The sequence below is a fragment of the Thamnophis elegans genome, chromosome 1, assembly GCF_009769535.1.
Source record: "Thamnophis elegans isolate rThaEle1 chromosome 1, rThaEle1.pri, whole genome shotgun sequence".
In the NCBI taxonomy this organism is placed as follows: domain Eukaryota; kingdom Metazoa; phylum Chordata; class Lepidosauria; order Squamata; family Colubridae; genus Thamnophis; species Thamnophis elegans.
The window spans coordinates 139,692,903-139,716,632 of NC_045541.1; the positions used below are offsets into that span (position 1 = coordinate 139,692,903).

A 23,730-nucleotide genomic window follows, 5' to 3' on the forward strand; every position below is an offset into this window, starting at 1 on the left:
GGTTGATACAGAATGCTTGTTTATTGCTTGTTTGCTCATTGGTGATATTTCTTTGGCATCGGTCACTATTACTTGGTTTTGAGACATCTATTTATTTGCCTCCTGTATCTTATTTCACATTTAATTCTTGAATAGTTTTCAGTATGGCTATATGAATTTTTATTACCGTACTATCCTTTATGTGTTATTCATATCCATTCTTTACCAGCTGCACATATATATTTTTAATAATTTCAATATGTGATCTTAGTATTTTTTCCATTCCTACTTGTATTGATGGGGAACTGACCCTTTCACCGTTTTATCCTAATCTGTTAATCTCTTGTCCTGACTTGTATTACCTACCTGATGAATTGTTCATTATGTACTGGCAGATTTCCAGATTGTTTTAAGCATGTTTTTCTTCAGCCTTTGTGGAAGAGAACGTCTCCGGATCCCTCTTAATGTTCAAGATACTGGCATATGTCCATGATTCCTTTTTCTAAAAAAATCTGAAGTCCTTCAGACAATTACTCTTATAAAACTGATTCCTCATTTATCTTCCCGTGACCTTCTATCTATATCAATCAGGTCTGTGACAGGCCATTCAATTGAGACAGCACTATTTCTAATCCTGAATATTCTGGAAACCAAATCTCAACACTTTCTATTACTGCTGTTGTTTTAGACTTTATGACACTTTTGATATATTGGACCATCAAATATTGATTGATTAGATTTTTAGACCAACATAATCTTTTCATAATGGATAGCTTACAGAGATGAAACATTCACCATACTGTACAACCAAATTAACTGAGATAGTAAAACCATTAAAAAACATTATCGTTAATATAAAATGAAACATTATCCCAATAATAATTAGTAATTCCAATGGGACTATATTAGTGAATTGATTAATAACAAACCTGCAGAATAGCTCCAGAAAGACAACTGCAGTAGGGCAAACACGTTGATCAATAGCCACCTCAACTTTTTGGGCCCTCCCCTGCAGATACTCTTTTAGGTATTATTGCTTGTGCTGTTGGTTTGTTCAAGCATTTCTTGTCTTCTCACTATTTGATTAGTAAGTTAGTACAGCTTTTTAAAAAATTCACCTTATTCAGCTTGGCAGTTATTAGAGTAATGTTTTATATGGATGTACAGCATTTGGCTACATTACAGAGAGCTATTAAAATGCATGGCTTTAGTGGTTTGTGTTTCTTGTAAATATATTTTCTGTTGTTCTGATTAATAAATTGTGAAGCATTTTTATTGGACATTTTTTGTAATTATGTTTCCATGCCTTGATTGGGGGGGGGGGGGATAAGTTATCTCCATCTTCATAATCAGTATGAATGGAGACAGAAATTGAGGCAGAGTCCTTAATTCTACTTTCCATGAGAAGTATGGTGCTCTCCATCTTTCCTGCTAACCTTGAAGTGTGAAGGGGAGCTAAGGATTAAGGAACAGAAATGAGTTATACTGTGCTTTAGACTCAAAATGCGCTCATAATGTTCATTGTAATGATACTTTCCACCCTAACATCAGAAGAGCAGGAGAAGAAAATAGTGTAGCCTTTCATTTTTGAGAAGCAGACGAGAATGGCTTCTGCCATTGCATGAGCCTACTGAGGCCTTGAAAATCGAGCATTACTCTATGGACAGCTCCACCAATTACAAAGCTGTTGTTTCAATTAAAGAGGACTTTTGGTTGTAAACCTATCTCTAAGAATCAATATACTAGAAGTTATTCCTATATGTACTTTAAAAGGCTATCTCAGTCCAATCTTACAAGAAATTCTATCCAATGTCATGTAAACTTATTTTATTTTTACCAACCATTGTTTATGCAAACAGCTGATACAGGATGGTTGACATGTCAATCTACTTGTCAAAGACAAAGTGACAAATATAAATTCAAATCTGCCAAGAATCTTCCTGCATATACAATATATACTATGTCAGTGTTGGTGAACCTTTTCGGCACCAACTGCTGAAACAGACATGCATGTGTGTGCATGGGAGCACCGGAAATCGGAAGAGCAGCTTCCCAGCATGTATGTGTAGGAGCGCTAGAAACCGGAAAAGCAGCTCCTGTGTGTGCACGTGCGGGAGCACTGGAAAATGTAAGAGCAGTTCCCCAGGACGCATGGATACAATGGGAAGCTGAGCACACGCTTGCACACTGGTCATCTGGTCTTCCATGGCACACATGCACATGTGAAGACCCAGAAGCTCAGGTTCCTGGCACATGCATGCGTGTCAGAAAGCTGCTCTTCTGGTTTCCAGCACTCCTGTGTGTGCAAAGACCAGCTGGCCGGCATGCATGTGTTCGTCAGAACCTGGAAGAACAACAGACAATGGCAGGCGTGCCCAAAAGATGGCTGTGTGTGCCACTTCCGACGCGCATGTCATAAGTTCACCATCACAGTACTATGTTATTCAAGTCAATTAATTTGAATTAGACCAGTATTTTTCAACCATGGCAACTTTAAAGATGTGTGGACTTCAATTCCCAAAATTCTGCAGCCAGCATTCTGGGAGTTGAAGTACACACATCTTAAAGTTGCCAAGGTTGAAAAACACTGGTGTAGACATATATCCAGCAACATTCTACATAGTAGAATAGGAAACTCTAAGAAAGTGGCAAACAAGTCTTAAACTACCTAAAGGGTTAGTTTATGCTTCTCAGGTTGAGTCCTGATGTTTCTGAGTAACTTTTTGAGTAAATTGCATATTAAGAAAGGATTACATGCTTGAAAGCCTGTTCTTCATTAGTTTAGTGCCACTGGGATAGATTGCCAACCTCAATTTTACTTCATCTGAACAATGCAGTATTGGTTCCTTCTCAGGCTATGATTTAAACATCCATATCCTAATTGTTTTGCAGTGCAAGCTACTACTCAGTAGCAAAGCACGGACAAAACAGTATTTTATTATGTTGGCAGTTCTTTCTATCACCATAGCAAATGCTGGGTTCTGATAAAGGTCACTAGTAAACAAATGTTGCTAGTGGGAAAAACAGACCAAAAGTATTTCTCCCATATTGTAGTATACACTTCCAAGATGGTTGCAATGCAACTAGAGGGAAGAAGAAAAGTGCCAAAAATTTCTGGAGCATAGAATCTAGAATCTCCTTCCAAAGTTCACCAAGTGCAGACTCAGAAAATTATTTTTGTACTCACTGCATGGCATTTCAGAAGGGCTTGCTTTTTTACATTTACATTTGAAGCTTATTTGATCTTAGTTTCATAACTAGTTTGTTTTATTCAATAAAAAATGCAATATTTTCTGATAATGAAATATGGGATGAAATATGGATACAATGACTCCTGGCTTATTATAAACAAGCTGTATCCATTGCAAATGTGCTTTCACTTGATTATTTCTAACAATAGCAGCAAGCAAACAGGAGAAAAATAACATACTTAATAGATCATCCAAGTGGGATTTCTAGTTTGGTTTCTAAAGAGCTTGGAATTTATACATAAATAAGCCTGATTCATAACTCTGACTTTGAAGGGCAACAAGAAGCCAGAAACCTCAAGTTTCTGAAGCACTAAGTTTATTATTGCAGATTAATTTTAGCAACTACTGCTTGTGAGAAGAACCAAGTGAACATTTGCCATTTGTCTTGCTTTGCAAAGAACAACTCTGTATTTTTATGCTGTCAGAGGCTCGTAACCTTGTAGTTTCCAGAGAAAGAGCTATATTAGTATGTTGCTGCTGAAACAGCTACTGTAAAGAGTAAGGATTTATTCTTTAAAGTATCCACTTCATCAGATGCATAATGTAGTTTTAGTATATCAGGCAAGCCTTTTTGCTACCATATATCAGAAGCTAAAAAGTAAGATTTAAGCAAAGATTTAAGCAGCATACACTGGCCCTAGCAAATAAAAGGGCATGCACGAGACACAGCGGTAGAATTCAAATAATTTAGCAACCGGTTCTCTGCCCTAATGATTTCTTCAAACAACCAGTTCACCAAACTGCTCAGAAAGTTAACAAACAGTTCTCCTGAAGTGGTGCGAACTGGGTGAATCCCACCACTGATGAGACATGTTTAGATGGGGGAAAATGGGGATTAGAGTTAAAAGGCAATGTAATTTTAAAACAATAATCTATGATAATTCAGTTAAAACTTAAATATATCAAAAATGACAATTACAGCAATAATGATTGATATTACTGCAATCATCTTGGTAGATCTATGCAAATTAATAGCTATTATGAGACAATAAAGTATTATATCTATTCAGACCCTCCCAAAATAAGGTGCAAATTTGCTATGAAGATTCTATTGGATGATTTTACTTTTTCACTTTTATTCTTGCATTTTATTGTTGTTGTTAAACAATTTGACATTTTTTCCATTTTTGGTCATCAGTAAGATTTGTGATTTTACTTTTTCTTTTTAAAACTTTGTTACATGAGTGGAAAGATGTGACTTGTTTTTGAAAAGCATAAACTTTGTTTTGGCAGGAAAAAGATCTTCTCCAGAATTTTAATCTGCTAATATCAGAAAAACTGCTTTATGTTCTAGGTGAAATATTTTAAAATAAATTGGCTAGTGCTTAATATCCCCTCCAGTAAGAAAACATTTTTTTTCAAATTTATTCAGTTCTTTGGGATATATTGCCAATATAATTCAGTGATATCAAATTTTCAAAAACAATTGCCAGTTGAACTCATGAGACTTTGCTCTTACTTCAGCATTTTGAAATGGAAAACTTCCCCAACCCACTTATATTGTTCATCAAAATAATATGTTATCCCTACTGGCTTTATAACATTATGCTTGAAGCTCTTCTTTTATTACAAAAATGTTTCTTACTGTGAAAATTAAAATGCTCGATATCAATTATATTTGAAGAACTGTAGCCTTCCGATATACAACAGAATATACAACAATATTGTATTCAAACAAAGATGTTCAAATACGTAAAACATCCATGCCAAAAAAACTCAAACTTGAGTCATCTTTCTGAAAAAAAATATAAATAGGGGGAAAGTTTCAGTAATAATCCCAATGACAATCTGACAACGTAAGAATTATAAATGTATATCATATTATTGTTATATTTTCTGTTTTGGTAATACCAAACAGGCTCAATAAAATGGCAGAGCTACATATATCTAATAAATTTCAGTGATGGTACCATCCTATAATATACTTGTACAGTTGTATACCATGAATTTTGTTTGATTATTCAATGAATTATAATCCTTTCTCCTGTAGAACAAATTCAAGGTAATCTGAAGATTCTAAGTTGTGACAACTTTAGTATACAAGTATATGACAAACATTAATTAAGTTGGATACTTCCATGTTTTTCTGGAGGCATATGTTTTTGAATATACAATGATTAAATCTCAACTTGCAAACTATGTAGCAGGCATGTATGTGAAATAAGCCATAGCTGAACATCTTCATTGCAAAATTTTGTTGCAAGTTCCACTTCTATAGCTTTTTTTCCAATGTAAAAGTTTCTGCTATTATCATCATTCCCGTTTTGTAAGTGACTGGAGAGTATCCTTCGTCTTTAATATTCTGTTGGAAGAGGTATTAGGCAGAGATGGGAACATCTTTTGGAAATCTCCATGGTACCCAATGTTAAAGATGCCAGAGACCCATTTTCCACTGCAGTTGCTTCTCTGAAAAACAGCAACCAATTACATTCTCAACAGGTACTTTAGTCCTTCAGGAATCTCCTGTATATCTCATCAATATTTCACTTGGAAAAAAAAGACAACACAGAAAAGCATCTATGGTTCTAATGTCATTTGTACCAGTAAAATAATCTGATATCACAATCATTTTTCATTTAAACTTTTTAAACCATATATTGATAAAATGATACTACTGCACTAGGTGACATTACTAAGTAAATTTGGGATGGAGGGGGGAAGGACTGCAGAGAAGCAACTTAGGAACCGTCTGTCTATTTTCCAAGTGACAAGACTAAATCGTAAATACTGAAAATAAGAAAGAAAATCAATCGGTTGAGTCTGATTTATATTCAAGTTATGCATATGTACACGGACCATTTTAAGGTATAAATCCAACATTCACAATCTGATTCAGGAGGACTTACATGAAGACACTTCTGCATGTGTTGTGTCTTACATATTCAGTCACGAAACTCCAGTGAAAGTTTTACATTCACAGGCTGATTGCTGACCCGCCCTTACCCCCAACCTGAGATTCTTTGTGTGTTTGTGTATGCAACCAGACAAGCAGGACTCCCTTTTTTAAAAATTAGGTTGCACAACGAAAAGGACAGTAAAGAATAGTTCCTGGTCTCTGTTCAAAACTTGTTCTGTCCGGTCTTATTCCCAGCCGGCTCCAAGTTGGAGGCTGAGCGACACCCAACCAGCCTCTCTCGGCCAAAAAGGCCGAAGAGTTCCGGGCGCGGTTACGCCTCGTCCGGCCAACCGAGCCTTTCCAAGCTGAGGCGTTTCTCGGTTGGCGTTGTGCAGATGCCGAGCGCGGGAGAGAAACGGATCGTTCCCCCAAGGCGAAGGCGCGTTTTTCTCCGCGGGAAAAACACGTGGCGACCCACGGTTGGCCAAGCAGATGGGGATGGGTCTGCCCTTCGTCTGCAATCGCCGTCCCAACTCTCAAGCGAGGGGGCTGCTGTCCGAAATGCTCGCCTCGGCAACGAGGCAAGAAGGCGTTGCTGCTGGTTGTCGGGCACAAGCGCTTTTCCCCTTGGAAGGGAAGGAATGAACGCCCTGCCTTTCCTTTCCCTTCCCTTCCTCTCCCTGCCGGGGAGGCAGCCCAGCCCCGGACTCCCTTGCTGCAAACGCCCAGGGGAAGGGAGGTCTTCCCCGTGCCTGTCCATGCAGCCGCAGAGAGGCTCTGCAGTCACCTTTGCACTTTTTGGGCTAACCCGCCCCGTCACCCACCGTTCCCCAAGGCCTGCAGCCTCCCTAATTCCCTCTCTCCTTCCCGTCTCTCTTCGGATTCAGCCATTCATACAAAACTCTCTCCAGCACATTCATGCCAGCATCGTTCCTTGACGCATTGCAGGTGCAAGGCCACCAATCCAGGAGGCCGACTCATCTGTGCCAACCATTGCAGAGTCCCGCCGACCAATCAGAAAGCCGTTCACAAAATACCCAGAGAAGACGCCTCGGCAATCGGATGCTTTATGGGTTGGTCCACTGGTTGAAAAAAACGGGTAACCCTCCGCGAGGAGATGTAATCCCTTCCCTTAAATTAATTGATCATGCAAAAGCTTCGCTTCTTTGGCGCGGACGCTGCTTCGTTTTTGGATTCACACCACGGCTGCTGAGAGTATTTGTCTTGACAGTCTAGGCTAGCTTCAGCTCGGGTGCTGTCGCTTGACATAGCTCTGGTTTATATGAAATGTGTGTTTACTAAATATAATGAGCATCTGGAGTTTACATGCATCTTTATTATAGATTGCTACAGCAAAGTCAAAGAACATCGAGTGAAAACGATTCTCTAGAATGTCTTTGGACAGAACTTATCCCTATAAAACTCCTATAGGAATCTGCCTGTGAGATAAACTAAGCAAAATTTCCTTCTACACAGTAACATTTTCTCCTGATTGTCCAAGCTTGGGGATAGGCATTTTTAAAAGTAGCAGAGATAAATAAGAAATGCACCCCAGTGGCTGTATTTCCCACCAGAAACGTGTAACACTCACAGCCCCCATAACGCAATAAATATAATGGATAAGAAGCTCCCTTACTTTGGAGTGTTGATGAGGAATAGCCAGGTTTTCCTCTATTTCAGCCTTTTAAACAGCAATAAAATGATCCCATCACCAGAAAACTGCATTTGAGAAGATATCATAGTGCAGATTGAAGAGATACTCCCTGTTAATGGATTATGATTTTGTTTATTTGTACCGATGAAGCAAAACCTCCAGCTATAAAATCAAATGGCTTACCAATAACTCATTTACGATAGTAGAAGGGAATTTTAGAAAGATAAATTAGCAATAATATTTGTCCATTCACTTCATTTCCCTTTGATACCTCTAAATAAAGGAGTTGGTTTAAAGGTGGCACAAGTCAAATTTAAACATTTTTATCCAACCTAAAACCATCCCATGTTCAGCTCTCATTTTGTTTTTGAATCACATTTGGTGTTTTAAATTTTTTTCCCAGATGAAAAATTCTAGAGAACTAGAAAGGTTCTGTACACAATATTGTGTGGCCTTGTATTAACCAGATGAGGGGTGCGATGGCTCAGTAGTTAAAGCACTTGTGGGCTGGAAAGTCGACAGTCCAGGTTTCAGAACAGTGGTGGGTTGCTCCCTGTTCGGCCCTGTACAGCCAAATCGGTATAAGTGACAGCAGAAGGCCCCGCCTGGACGCTTCTGCGCATGCAAATGTTGTCCATAAGTGCACGTGGGAGTGCGCCCAAACTGGTAGTAAAAATATTTGCAACCCACCAATGTTTCAGACCTGAGTGCTGTGCAACAGGGTTCCCCAGCTCCTGCCCACCTAGCAGTTTGAAAGCATGCAAATGCTAGTAGATAAATAGGTACCACCTCGATGGGAAGGTAATAGCATTTTATGCACCTTGGCATGCTGGCCACATGAACACAGAAATGTCTTCAGACAATGCTGGCTCCCTCTACTAAGAAACAGCAGAAAAAGAGATAAGCACCGCCCCCTAGAGTCGGAAACAAGTGAAAAAGGGAAACCTCTACTTTTAGTATTATTCAACAGATATGAATTTTACTTTTTCAGGATGTTCACAAAGGAAGTGCAATTGCTCAGGAAAGCAAATACAGCACCTGACCTTATTAGTGTTGGATATGAATTCCCCTCTCAAACTTAAAATCTTCAGAATTGATCTGTCATATTTGTAAATAAGTCTTATCCATGTGTTTAACAATAAGGTCTGTCCCATAAGTAATAGGTAAGATGTATTGGCTCTAACAATCAGATATTTAAATAAAGAATTTCCAGTGCTTGTGAACCAGCCTTCTCTTGTTAAGGCTGTGGTGTTATCATGGTCCATCAGTACTTCTTAGAGCACAAATGGGAAATCAGCTTCTTACTCATTTCAACAAAGCTTTTGACAAAGAAATGCCCTTGTGACCTCTAGACTGGACTATTGCAACATGCTCTACATGGGGCAGCCCTTGAAGAGCATTTGGAGACTTCAGCTTGTCCAGAATGCAGCCGTGGGTGCCTTGAAGCGTATCCGAGGACCAATAGGCAGCCAGTGCAGCTCGCGGAGGATAGGTGTTACATGGGTGAACCGAGGTGCACCCACTGCTTGGATCTGCACACATATTTTGAAAATACGTTACGACGTCCTAGGCCCCTGGGTGGGGCCCGACTAGTAACCAATGCCAAATCCGGCGAAACAACTGGCCCCTGTGATACAATTGTATAATAATAATAATACTAATAGGTACTTTGAGTGCAATCCCAAGCAACTGGAACACCACTTGAACACCATTGGCATTGACAAAATGCTATCGATCAGTTGCAAATAGGAGCTTTCCTTGGAACATTTTACATCCTGCAACAATGCCTTTAATATAATTAAATATTGATAGTACAAATTAAATAACATTAAGCAAAGGTATTACCAATAGTAGTAGGCACCTTGGGTGCAATTCCCAAATAACTGAAGCATCACTTGAACATCATCAGCATTATAAACTCACCATCAGTCAGTTGCAAAAGGCAGCTTTACTCAGAACATCTTATAATCTGCAACAATACCTTTAACACTATCAAACTTCAACATCTGCCTATCCCAGGTCCTTGGGAAAGACTCAATAGGTGAATAAAATTGCCAAACCCAGTCTAAACATCTGGCGGGCTGTGCAACGAACCATAATAACCAGGACAATAACTGGAGAAAATTGCAAAATATAGGACTTGAGAATAGAAGTAGAAAGACCAGCAAAAGAAAGCAAAGATAGTATCAATAGTGATAGGTGTCTTGGATGCAATCCCAAAATATCTGGAGCATCATTTGAACACCATCAACATTAACAGAATCACCACCAGTCAATTGTAAAAGGCTTTGAGTAGCTTAAATCCTGTGACAATAACTTTAACACCATCAAACAACATCTGCCTATCCCAGGTTTTTGAGGAGTCAGTTGGTGGATAAAAATGCCAAATTCAGTCTAACCATCTAGCTGACTATGCGGTCAATCATAATAAGTCATACCTCCCCATTCCCCCTTTCTCAGTGCAGCTGTAGAGAGGATATTTTTCCAGCTAAAGTGGTGTATTGGTTAAGATATTGGATTAGGATCCAAGTTCAAGTCCACCATCAGTCATAGTCCTTGTGTGATGGACCAGTTATTCTATTTTCCAAGGTTGGTATTGTAGAAAAAAAATAGATGGAGTGATGTATAAACTGCTATGAAGTTCTAGAGAAAAGATGGAGATAGATATGTAGTGCATAAATATTTAACTTGTGCTAATAGTTTTATTGAACTATCAGCTTAACTATTCTTAAAAGAAGTTTCTTTGAGACAAGTCAATTTTTAGCATTAGGCTTTGAAGCTATTTTCTTTCAAAAATGGGCTTTTTGTTGAAAGTATATCTGAGAAAGAGAGATATGTACAGTTTTTCAGTGACTCATGGTTATCATGATAAATTGTAGTTTACTAGCAGTTTTGGGCCCTAGACTCAGAAAAGGCTCTATTACTGTGGGCTTTTATAAAAATAAGATAAAAAGGGACTCTTAACATCTCTAAATGCTATCTTCCAAATTTGGAAGACTATTGAACTATAACAACAAAACATTAGACAGTGGCTTCTTTTGGAATTTATAATCAGAAATCTTTTATAGTAAACTGAAATTGATTTGGATTTTTTTATGATGCAAGCATAGGAAACAATCATATTCTAATTACACATTCTTGTTTTTTTCTTCTTTCCTTCCCTATTGATTTTTTCTAGCATTTTAAAAAATGTTTTAATAAAGCATCTGATTAGATTAGTTTAACAGCAAACAAACAGATCTGATAGATCTTGCCATTACAACATGTTGGCTAGAATTTCTAAATCATTTGACAATATCAACAGCAAAATGACATCTCAGTAAATTATACTGTTATTATGCAGAGGACTTGGTGGTTTTTTGTATGGGAGCCCTGTTCCATTTTTGTGATTAAATTAAGCTCAGACTTCTTTATTATAACAAAGTAAGGTTTTCTGAACACTCAAGTTAATGGATCTTTGGATTGCAGAAAGAAAAGGACAGCAGAGCAGGAGATGTAAAGTATGAGATCTATGCAGTTCTGTATAAATTATCTTTAGGAAAGACAATTAGCCGGATTTTAATATAATTTATTTGTAAATCATAACATTTCAAGTACAGGAAAGGGTAAAGGTTACCCATAAAATAATGGCACTTTCGATATTTTATTAAAAAAAATAATCCAATCTTTAAACAGTGTAATCAAGACTACAGATGTATGTTCCAAAAAAATTTTAATGAAAAAAACTACTTTGGACTACAGTATGGAAGCTCTAGACGCAGTGTAATGATAACATTATGAAATGCAAGAGGTCATTGTACAAGTATGCCTACATCAGCATGCATCAAAGAACAGCTGTATTTGGTCTTTCGGCCAATTTATTAAAATCAGCATGACTGTGATCTATGCAGAGCTACCTGGGACTGAGCTGCATGGAAGCCAGCAGCGGTGATTCACGACTGTATAAATTTGATTTGTAAAAAGATCAAAGAACATATCAAAAGTAAAGGTTTGTTTACTTTTTCATTAGAACTACAAACAATTTGCATATATATAAAGTATTTCATCTCAGCTAAAGGAACGAATGAAGTAGTCTCTTATCATTTGCATTATTATTTGCTTTCTCTTGTTTTATACACTGTCAGAATTTCTCACAAACATTATAAATCATTTGCAAACAATTTAGACCCATATTAGCCATTTATAGCAAAGAGTAAGGAGGTTTGTGGCATCTCAAAAGCCAAAATACTTGTTTACCTCACTCACTGCCATAGGAAGAAGGCCAAAGCAAGAAGGCCCCATTAGGTTAATTTTCCTGACATTCAGACGTTATCTAAGCTCCACTCCCTAATCTTCCACCTCAACTACACCACTATCTACTCTCAAGGGGCAGGAAGACAATATCTTAATTTATAAAGTAATTAAACAAAATTTCTTATTGTAAAATTTCAAATGTTTATTGCCATTTTTTCAGATGTGTTGGACTTAAATTTCAGTGATGGTTTGCATCTTGGAGAAATTGGAGCTAATTCTGGTGATAGCATTCATCTGCATATGACTGAAAATGTTAAGAAGATGCAGATGGTACAGGTTTACTTTGTGGATCATAGTTTGTAAACTATAATTGTTATTTGTAGATTATAAACAAGTTGATATGTGATTTAAAGTAATTTCCCAGATAGGTTTCTGCAGTATTGAAGCAGTTGTCTCTTGAAATAGAATAGCTAAGTATAGACTCAAAGTCTGAAGTAACTCAATGGATTCCCTGGTCTGTGAATTATACAAGTATACTGGAGTGGAAAGCCTTGGTGACTGTACCTCATACCTTATACTCATTCAGTTGGTCTCCATGGGATTGACTTTGGAAAGAACCCGGAGACTGCAGTTGACTCAGAATGAAGTGGTTTATTCTTGAATGTGAATCATCATCACCATGTGATAATCTATGGGCCCATCAATAATTGACAGATTTCTTGATGTAATTTAAAGTGTAATTTAAAATTTTAACATAATGCCATATATGGCTTGGCACTTAGCAACCTTTAAGACCTATTTCAAATAGAACGGATTCATCTTGTGCCTTTTCATGGCGGAAATAACTAATGGTTTCCATTAATTATTTTCAGGAGATTTTGGAGCAGGGATTCGCAAACTGCGCCTTTCTGTTGTGGTCCTTATTTAGCACCTATCCTAATTACTTTCTGGAAGTTTTTGAAAACTGAACTGTTCTGGGAAGTTATTCTTTGTAATCATTATTCAGCAGCTGATATATAGCTTAGCTTTTTTCTTCTTTTTATTTTCAGCAAACTTGATAAACTTGTTCCAAATTTAGCTTTGCATCATCTCTACAAATCCAGCATATTTCTGCATACTTTTTGTTGATGAACTGTCCCTCTTTGCACCTTTTTGAATTGGATTATATTTTGGTGTAGTGTATTTGTATCAGTTGTCTTTGATTCCCCCATCCCACTCACTGGAATAGTTTCTTTTGTGATTTTAAGATATTTTTTCTTAGGAATTCTTATCTATCTCGAGTTCCTTTTCCATTACAGATGGTCTTCAGTTAACAATGACAATCTGGACTGGAATTTCTGTCACTAAGTGACACCGTTGTAATGTGCAATATCACATGACCACATCACTTAACAATGGCAGTTCCAGTACTTTCCAGTTGGTATTGTTAAGAAAATCCCATGCTATTACTATGTGACAATATCTGTGAGAGATGGTGCCTATGGAAGGGGAGTTGGCGTGACGGATTACATTGAAGCAACAGTTTTGCAGGAAAGAAGGATCACATTCCAGAAAGGTGGAGGTGCGACAAGAGGCAGCACAGCCTGGAGCTGGATAGGAGACAGAGCAAGAGATTTAGAATAGCCAATCCATAGAATTCTTCAAAGTCTATCCATTAGGGAGAGAATACCAAGGGTTTAGCCTGGCAAGATGCTGTCTATTGCATGTAAGCAAATAAAGAACTGAACTCAGCTCAGTTAACAATATCACATGGTCACATTTGCAATATCCTACCAGCTTCCTTGTTATATATTCCTATAGGAAGCCACCAAAGAAGGTTGCAAATGGCAATCAAATGACTTGCAGAGATTCTGTTACAATCAGCGCTTTGAGGAGCAGTTATAAGTACCATTCTTTCAGTGCCATGGCAAAGTCAATGGTCACTGAATGAGTAGTCACTAAGAGAGAAGCATCTTTAATTTCTTCTGCCATAAGAACCTGATTATTGAGCTTTTAGAAGCCAGAGTATTCCAGAGTTGGTAGGAGTGAAAATGATGGAAAGGTCTACTTCAAACTGCTTTGGAGTGAATGGGATATGGATGGGTCCAAGTGGAAGTGTTTCCTGAATACAGTGGGCTTGGCTAATGCCTTTGATCAACTGAGATTGGATCTGTAGTAGAACAAAATCATGAATGAAATAAGAAAAAAATGACATGTTCATATTCATCACATATTTCGTTTTCAAATTTACATTTTGATTGAGTATGTTGACAAATTTTAAAGATTAGAGCTAAAGCTTCCTGATTAAATCATTATTTATATACTGGATTTAAGAAAAAAGGTGATGGGAATTTTTTAAAAAAAAGGTCCATCCATCCTCCAACTCCAGGTGGCATGGAACCATCTATTTCAACACATTGCCCTCTTCTGTATAGAGCTCAGACTTCCCTGTGTATTCATAACTATATAGGCAAGAAGGCAAAATGTGAACCACAATTTGTGAGTAGAGCACTGAGTTGCATTTAATTTAATTTTATTTCTACAAAAGATATAACTTACCCTTCTAACATATATGCATCATTCAATCTAATTGAAAATTAACCCCATCTCCTCAGGCATCATTTTGTACCTGCCTTTACCATCTCTCAGCTCCTAAAGTGTACTTGGATCCACTTAGAGAAACCCTATTTTTAACTAAAAAATGCTTGAAGCATGAAATTTGGGCATTTATGCCAAAAACGTGACTCAAATATTTTATGTGGCTACTTCATGTGAGTTGATGACTTGATGTGAGTACAGCACTGTGAATGTTAGATGTTAGGTTGCTTGAAAACCACTGACATAATTCAATCTAGAGACAGAATATTCTAGGGTCAAAGTAAACCTGGCATTAATTGCAAATAGGCTTTTGAATGAAATGCAATTATGGTTAAAATGCCATTACATTAATGGAGTTATTGTGCACATTTTTAGGTAAATGACAGCTTACAGGAAAGCACAAACAGCCTTTCAATGTTAGAGTAACTGCAGATCTACTCTCCAGAGTTGTTATTTTCATTTCTACAAATGCTGTCATTGATACTAGTGGAGATTTCTTTGAAGAACACCAGGAGGTCACATTAATAAACATATATACTACCCTCTTGGCCCTTTCTTTGCATGGTTCTTTGATCATAATTGGCACTTTTCCTGTTAGACCCCAGAATGACCATCATTTCTCATGTGCTCAATAAAATTGGAAACGATGGTTAATTGTTGGTTTCATATTCCACTTAGGTCTCATTCCGCTATCACGAATCCAAAGTGCTCACATTTTGGATATCTCCCTGCTGATGCTGCTGAAATAACACCAGCTTCTCCAGAGGCATTTAAATACAGAGTAAAATATTCACAGGCAGAAATAATTGTATATTCCTCTTTTGAATGTACAGTACAAATACTACTGGGAAGCCAGTGTTACTTATGTGGTATCAGTAGAGTGTAGGGGTGGGTTCCAGCTGCTGCTGCTGCCAGTTTACTCAGGATATGCTGCGCATGCGCTTGATGCGCACTACATGTGCATGCACAGTACTAAAAAAAATGCTTCTACGCAGAAGCAAAAAACAAGATGAACCGGTTTGGAGGCATGGCAGGCCAAGTTACTACCTATTTGGCTGAACTGGTACGAACCGGTAGGAACCCACCTCTGCTAGAGTGGGACTTAACCGACAACATAATTTAACCACAGTGCTCAGACAATAAGTTTTGAAACGTTTAAGGCCATACTTGATCTTTAATATTTAATAATAGCTACCCTAAACATAAAAATATGCAGTTTGGTGAAAAGATTTGGAGGACCAGGGGTGGGAGTTATGCTCATGATTAGTGTTGCTCAACCTTAGCCACTGTAAGATGAATGGACTTTGACTCCCAGAATTCACAGCTGGCTGGGAATTTCTGCGAGTTGAAGTCCATTCACCTGAAAATGATTAAGGTTGAGAAACACTGCTCAAGATCTTTAAGAAATACATATAATCCTGCAAAAGCCATTCTGAACATAACATGCATAATCTATCTGCAAGATTCTGTGAGGAAGATATGTAAGATATCTGACACAAAGAGGATTTGTAAAGGTATTGAAAATAAGTAACGTTTAATGGCGTTTAAGTTCAAGCTTCAGTTTTCACAATTCACAAAAGTTACGTCAAATAAACTCATTAGTGCTAGGAGCATATCAAATTCCTTTTAAGCCATTATGTTTTTGTACCTTATTTACTGTTTTTCTTCCTTGTTAGGCCACATGCCAAGTCTTTAAGAAAAGGCAGCCGAGGCATGAGTAAGGAAATCCTATTTATAGTTTTTAATGTAGTCCTGCAATCACTAAAATAGTCTGATTGAGTGTTGCAGTGTAAATAGATACCCCCTTCATTATAAATCACTGGTGCCCTTTCATGTGTGACATGATGTTTTAACAGTATTTTTATTAATAGTCATAGCAATATATATCACAATTAACCATTCTGATGATAGTTAGATAGAATGCAATAGTATGTTGTATTGCACGTCTAACATAACGTGTCTTTTAATCCAAAAATTATATATTTCCTCAAGCAGATGGGATTGCCAGTTCTTCACTGACTTTCTGCATTTATTGTATTTTTGTATTTTAGTTATTTTTATAAAATCCGTGTGCCACCTCAATCATAGATTGTAGGCAGGTAAATGCAACTGGTCAAGGCTGTCATGTTTTTGGCATCAGATGATTTGCCTATTAAATTTCCACATGTGAGAATGCTATGCAATGCCTATGAGCAGGCCATACAGGTAGTCCTTGATTTACGACCACAATTGAGCCCAAATGTCTGTTGTTAAGTGAAACATTTGCTAAGTGAGTTTTGCCCCATTTTACAACCTTTCCTGCCACAGTTGTTAAGTGAATTACTGCAGTTGTTAAGTTAGTAATACTGTAGTTAAGTGAATCTGGCTTCCTCACTGACTTTGCTTGTCAGAACACTGCAACCATGATAAATACAAGCCAGTTACCAAGTGTCTGAATGTTGATCACATGACCCTGATTGTAAGTGTGAAAACCCATCATAAGTCACTTTTTTCAGTTGCAGTTGTGACTTTGAATGGTCACTAAATGAACTGTTGTAAGTCGAGTACTACCTGTAATGCAGAATCAAATGAAACAATGTGATTTCTAAAACATAATACATTTTGAAGCAATTTGACTCACCTCAATCCACATCTACATTACACGCACCCGCTTCAGGAATACTGCTTCTCTCTCAGGAGTGAAATCAGCCAAAGATTGCAATATCGTATATCTCCCTCAACAGGGTGTCCTCAGTTTGGAGCTTCCAAGTTAAGGGACTGAGAAGAAAAGGCAAGATGACCTCTTCTACCCCTTTGCCAAAAGGAAGGGCCTCATTCAAACACCAATTTTTATTCATCTCAAAGTAATCTAATAATCTTTGGCAATTCAGGGCTGTATGTGATATTTGGGGCTGGAGTAATGCAACTGTGGAAGAGACAATGATGTCAAGTATGGGTTGAGTCTGAAGCACCTGCAAGACAGGGGTGGGTTCCTGCCAGTTCTAACCTCTTCTATAGAAGAGGTTCCATAAATCTACAGTGCCATTTAGAACTGGTTCCAGCTTCCTCCCTCTGCCCGTCCACACATCATCAAGATGAAGAGCGAGAGGAGGAATTCTGGGAGTTGAAGTCCACAAATCTTAAAGCTGTCAAGTTTGAACACCCCTGGGTTTTTTTCTAAAGGGTTAGGGATGCAAGGTCTTGTAACTTGACAGCTTTAAGACTTGTGTGCTTCAAATGCCAGAGTTTCTGAGCCAACATTTTGGTTGCTAAGCAAGAGCATTGTTAAGTGAGTTTCACCACATTTTATAAGTTGGCCACGCCCACCCAATCACATGGCCAGCAAGCCACTCCCATCCGGTCACATGGCCAGCAAGCCACTCCCACAAAGCAGGCCACACCTACATAAGAGGTTCTAAAAAAATTTGAAACCCACCACTGCTGCAAGACCAGGAATTTCTAGGGCTCACATGGAGTTTCAGGCTTTTATAACCTTCATCTGAAAATAAAAGGCAAATGTGCTGCTGAGTTTGGATTACTACTTGGTCAGAGTGAGATTTGAGAGCCATGAAAGGATAGACCCCAAACTGTTCTTTTCAGAATAATTGTCAGGCCTGCAACCATCTTTTCTTTTGGGTCTTTGGTCTGCCACATTTCTATTATTCTGCTATGCATTTTTTATTGTGGGGAAAATGGGAGGAGAGTCACATATGATGTAGCCACAACAAAAAATTTTCTAGAAAGTCAAGGTCATCCTTTGTTTCTGCACCGCTGCACCTGACCGGAATTGGCTGGGTGGAACTGCCAGCATGGCAGTGGGAGATTGGGCCATGTGATGGACTTGTGGGTGTGGGTGCAAGTCTTGAACTTTCAACCAGGTGGGGAAAACTGGGAAGCTTTCAGATTCGGGTTTTCCCAGATGTGCCAACATGGCTCTCTTAATAAATTAGAACTTTGAGCAATACTTTGCCTTGGACTCTGATTTACTTTTGGATGCTATTTGGAACCCTGACAATAATGTTCCTTGATCATGGCAATTTCCAGATCTTTTGACTTAAATTCCTGGACTTTTTAGTAACAGCTCCACTGTTACTAGAACCGAGGTGGCGCAGTGGTTAAAGTGCAGTACTGCAGCCACTTCAGCTGACTGCTAGCTGCAGTTCGGCGGTTCAAATCTCACCGGCTCAAGGTTGACTCAGCCTTCCATCCTTCCGAGGTGCTTAAAATGAGGACCCAGACTGTGGGGGCAATATGCTGACTCTGTAAACCTCTTAGAGAGGGCTGAAAGCCCTATGAAGCAGTATATAAGTCTAACTGCTATTGCTATTGCTACTGTTTGGTGAATTCTTTGACATCTCAAAGGCTTGGCTTTTTTGTCTCTTTATTCTGATTTGTGTTTGGTATTTTCAATTTGGTTATGCTGTTTTAATTATTAGTGCATTTGTATGCCTTCCAGACATTGTGTCACAAGAAGGACTATATATATTTACTTAAATAACATATTTAAGAGTGCTCAGACTAACATGGTATAGAGTATAGACAAGGGCCATGTTCTAAGTGTAAACACAGTATAATTGCAGAGACAAGTGAATAAATTTCTTTAAAAATTAAAAAAGCTACCATATTTTTCGGAGTATAAAACACGCCTTTTTTCCTCAAAAAAGAGGCTGAAAATCTGGGTGCGTCTTATACACTGAATACAACATTTTTGCCTCCTGAAGCCCTGCCCCTTCACCAAAATGGCCATGCATACCCTTATGGAGGCTTTCAGAGACCTCCTGGGGGCTGGGGAGGGCAGAAATGAGCAAAAACTGGGCCATTTCCCCCCCTCCCCAGCCCCCAGCAGCACTCTATAAGCCTTCATAAGGCTATGCATGCAATTTTTTGACAAAAAATGGGCCCACTTTTCATGAAAAACCGGCCAATTTTTGCTCATTTTTGCCCCCCCCCCCCCGTAGCACTCTGCAAGCCCCCCCAAGGCTATTCATGGTTTTTTTTAAAAAAAATGGGCCCATTTTCGCGAAAAACGGGCCATTTTTCGGAGGTTTGCAGAGTGCAAAAACTTTTTCCCGCTTTTGGAAAGCTCTTTAAACTGATTGATGAGAATTACATTGATCAAGGGTTGTACCAGCAGAAACAAAGTCTTAGGTGCTGCAGATTGTCAGCGATTTCCTTCTCCAGCACATGGATAAATATACCTGGAAACATCTCCTTACCTACCTACTGTATTTCTCTCTCTCTCTCCCTCTCTAGCTACCTACATACCTACCTACTGTCTCCCTCTCACTACCCATCTACTGTATTTCTCTCTATCCCTCTACCTACCTACCTACCCTGTCTTTCTCCCTACCTACTTATTGTATTTCTCTATCTCTCGATCTCTATTTCTCTTTCTATCCCTTTATCTACCTACCTACCTACCTACCTACCTACTTAACTACTCCCTCCCTCTCCCTACTTACCTACTGTATTTCTCTCTCTTTCTCTCCCTCTCTATTCCTCTATCTACCTACCCACTTTTTAAAAAAATTGCTGCGTCTTATACTCAGGTGCGTCTTATACTCTGAAAAATATGGTAATTATTACAGCGATGGTCTTTTTCCTGCCCTGCACTGGCATATAGATTAGAACTGCAATACAACTGCAGAAATGACTTTTTATGATGATTGGAACTGTATTTTTCAAACATCTTCTATAGGTTAAAATGTATAAGTACTCAATACCAATTTTCTTGGTACTATGATGTGGGGTTAAAAAAAACCTAAGTCTGTACTTATATGATTACCGTATATACTCGAGTATAGGCCGACCCGAATATAAGCCGAGGCACCTAATTTTACCACAAAAAACTGGAAAAGTTATTGACTTGAGTACAAGCCTAGGGTGGGAAATGCAGCAGCTACCGGTAAATTTCAAAAATAAAAATAGATACCAATAATGTTTTTGAATATTTATTTCAAAGAAAAACAGTAAACTAGCGGTGTATTCAATGAAATACTTCACTCACCTCATGATGCTGATGTCCCGCTGTGATGATGATGTCCCGTGCAGCCGCGGGAGCGATGTCCCGCCTCCTATGACACACGGCACAGTGATTCCTATCATTGGATCACTGTACCAGAGGAGGTGGGACATCGCTATGTGGCTGCTTGCCATAACAAGGAGGAGGTGGGACATCGTTGCAGAGCGGCAGGAGGGGGAGGAAGGGGAATCGTAAGACAGCCCTGCATTACATTAGAACGTGAGGAGGGGGGATGGTGCGGTGCGCGCTGCGCGGCAAACTGACACAGAGGGAGGGGAAACTCACAGGGGCACTGGGCCATTCATGAGTGTCACCCAGCGGCATGGCCCCGCCCCTTTTTCTCCTCCATTTCGGGCAAATTTTTCACTGACTCGAGTATAAGCCGAGGCGGCTTTTTTCAGCCCAAAAAGTGGGCTGAAAAACTAGGCTTATACTCGAGTATATACAGTACTTTATACTTACTTTTTCCTTTAGTCTAGTGAAGCTATGTTAGTTCCAAAATTATTCCTGTCCTTCAGTTCCCTTGAAAGCAGCCTGAATGTAAATAGCTTAGACACAGATTCAAGTACTAATTGCTAGAACCATCCAACTTTAAATATTGTGATTGAATTCAGTGCTCCTAGCCAAACTCTCCTGCTAGCTGAAAAGTGAATTCCCTGTTACCTGTGTTTCAACAATTAAGGAATCTTAATTTGATTTGATTTTCCTCTGGGTTCTCATTGGCAAGAAAAATGGAAGTCAGCATCCTAAAAATGAGATACTAGAAAATTATGCACTCTGACTATAGGGTCGTTATTCAGAAGAACTGAATAATTATCTGAGAATAGTAGTGTATTTGTTATTGCTCCTCCTTTTAAAAACATGATTAAGTTGGATGCATGATTAAGTTGCTCTCAAGTATTCAAAGCAACTGGACCTATAATGATTGCATGACTGATTTGCACCATCAAATGAGTTTCATGCTGTCAAGGAAGTTGAGGCTTATATAACTCAAGCTAAAGTAGAATGACATATCACTAAGATAAGACCATAAGAAGAACCATACAGTATGAAATGAAAGTTCTAGTTTAGTGTTCTGTTCCCACAATGATCAAGCAGATGCCTCTGGAGAGCCTACACTGAGACTATCCATTTCTACCACCCTAACCATAACAATGGCTTCAGCATGTTCACCCTTATTTAACCTTTTTCTTAAACCAAAGAGCTCTACAATCTATATACTACTAAAATCTCATGTCTCTAACTTTTAACTGGGTGAAACAGTGCATCATAGGGCAAAACATTTTGAACCCAGATACTTCACATAGCCTAACTCCAGGGGTTGGCTGCTGGGAGTTCGCAGGGGTTTGGGAGAACCTCTAGTTAAGATTCTGTGCAGTTTGGAGAACCCCCAAATCCCACTCCTGGCTGGTCTTGCCCATCCCTCCCCTCCCAGGAGTCCCCACACGGCCTGTTTTGGATGCAGGTAAGTGCAGGGCACGCACAGAGGCTATGTGAGGGTGAAAAACAGGCATACCGGAAGCTTGAGAAGGCCAGAAAGAGGCCTATTTCCAGCCTCCGGAGCCTGGGGACGCCATTTTTGCCCTCCTGGAAGCTCAAGGAAGGCCTACGGAGCCCAGGGAAGGCAAAAACACCCCCCTTGCTGTGGTGCAGGAGGCTAATCAGGCCACACCCACCATGGCTATGCCCACCCAGCAACCAGGCAGAGAACCCCTTGCTAAAAAATTTGAAGCCCACCACTGGCTAACTTTCAGAGTGCATTCAACATCCAGGACCAATGACTCCAATGGAATTGAAATTTAGCAAATTTTATAGAACATTTTGCAAAAATTATCAGAAAGGATTTTGTGGTATAATATAAAATGTCATTAGACATTTTGGGCGGTCACCTCCTGATGTTTGATTGTGCTATACAATCCAACATGGGTTACTTTCAAGGCAGGTACATCTCTAAAAATCCCTTTGAATGTTTAAGAATTTTACCAATACATTAGGAGCTGTGCCATTGTGGAAGGCATTGAAGGATCTGGTAAGGAAAAATCTCTGAAACAATTACCCAACCGGTAACAGCTAATCTAGTGTTACATAGTCCTCTCAAAAAAATGTTTTGCTCCAGCCTCTTAATTATTTTGATCGTTCTTTACTAACACATTGTTCTACTCTGGATCATAGGTTCTAAATTATTCCTGGTATGTGTACAAGAGCTGCTGAATGGAGCACTTGTGTGGACCTCCTTTGCAGCAGAGACACATCCTAGAATCCTCCTCACCCCAAATTTAGGAATCTGGGCCAGCTCTAGACATTTTGGGACTTTAGATAAAGTCATATTCTATTGCCTCCTATGATTTGGCTCCTCTTGTGATATTGTTACTGTAGGAATTTCAAAATGATGCTCTTTTGTTTCTTTTCTTTGAGTTTTTTTAACTGTACACTTACAATTTTTAGTTCCATTTTTTTCCTTCTCTTGGATAATTTCCCCCTATTTATACTGCAAAATTATATTTAATACTTGAGCAGGCATGCTGATTCATAGAGTGCCTTTTTACTGCTTTTTCATTGCATTTTTCAGAAATATTTTCAAAGTTGGTGTCCTTTAAAACGTGGCACTCCAAGCCAATGCCTATTTAACCTTTACTTAGAATCAGCCCTGTTAGGATGTTTCTACTCTGCTATTTTTTAGGCATTGATTGAAACCCTACATGTTCCTCCAGACTTTCCCAGTATGAAAGTTGAAAATATGTTTTTCTTCTTTACTGCCACCTTGATAAATTTTATTGGGTATTATTTTGAAGTGCTCTTTTCTACTATTTTGGTATTATTTTATTGTATACCTTTTGCTGTTCTTAAGTGGATTGGGATACTTTGGTATATGAAGTAGCCTATAAATACATAAATGTTTTCATTTGGAATAAAAATTCTGTTCATGGCAACACATAATGGTTTAGCCTTCCATTGTTTTCCTGCCAAAAATGTTAAAGATGCTACTTATCTTCCCTTTGGAAACATCTGACTTTGGCAGAGTAACTCCACACTAGGGCTTCACACCAGAGGTGGGTTCCTACCGGTTCGGACCTGTTCAGTTGAATAGGTAGTAACTCGGCTGGACACGTAACCATAACAGTTCTATCCTGGGCACTGCCATCTTTATTTTCTGTTCTGCACATGCGTAGAACAATCTTCATTGAAAAAATGTAATTTC

At 38.7% G+C, this 23,730-nt stretch overlaps 1 long non-coding RNA gene across 1 annotated transcript; it reads right to left on the minus strand.

The window, feature by feature from the left end:
- Window positions 1-4,366: 4,366 nt before the first annotated feature.
- LOC116512246 lies at window positions 4,367-7,015 on the minus strand. Its single transcript, XR_004255860.1, has 2 exons — window positions 6,077-7,015; window positions 4,367-5,636 (listed from the first exon to the last, which is right to left on the minus strand). It is a non-coding gene; the product is annotated as an uncharacterized LOC116512246 (long non-coding RNA).
- Window positions 7,016-23,730: the final 16,715 nt, after the last annotated feature.